The sequence below is a fragment of the Brassica oleracea genome, chromosome C8, assembly GCF_000695525.1.
Source record: "Brassica oleracea var. oleracea cultivar TO1000 chromosome C8, BOL, whole genome shotgun sequence".
In the NCBI taxonomy this organism is placed as follows: Eukaryota; Viridiplantae; Streptophyta; class Magnoliopsida; order Brassicales; family Brassicaceae; genus Brassica; species Brassica oleracea.
The window spans coordinates 7,969,600-7,970,154 of record NC_027755.1 but is presented as its reverse complement, the minus strand read 5'-3'; the positions used below and the strand labels follow the sequence as shown (position 1 = coordinate 7,970,154).

General features: G+C 42.0%; 1 pseudogene; it reads right to left on the bottom strand.

Annotated features, from left to right (window-relative positions):
- Window positions 1–555, bottom strand: part of LOC106308573 — a 37,348-nt pseudogene that overhangs the window by 29,176 nt on the left and 7,617 nt on the right.

The window sequence follows — 555 nt, the reverse complement described above, 5'->3', positions numbered from 1 at the left end:
CTATTGGATCGATCGACCTCATTTGGATCCGAACACGAGATTGCTTACGGAAGAATACCAACGAGGTATAACCGAATTCATGGGGTTAGTTCCCCGACAACCGGAAGCAAAAACAGGTATGTTAAGATGTCCTTGCTCTAATTGTAAAAATAGAAAGGTTATTAAAGAGTGGGATGTTTGGACTTATCTATATTTGAGTGGGTTTACACGAAGTTACAAAATTTGGTTCTTTTTCCTCGAATTAATGAAATTTCCGAGGAAATCCCGATGGATATTTAAGTATCCGTCGGAATTTCCTCGGAATATTTTCATTTAACCGGACAAACCAGCGGCGAAATATTTCGCGAAAATTGAAATTAAAAAACCGAGGAAATTCCGACGGAAACTATCCGTCGGACCCTAGGTTTTATAACGACGAAACACTTCTTCTTCCCCATTTATCTCTTCTTCCTCTCCGGCTCCTCTCCCTCCTCTTCGGCGATCTCCCCCTTCTCTCTCTTCTTCCTCTCCGGCGAATCCTCTCTAAACCTACACAAATCATGTAAGGACCCTATC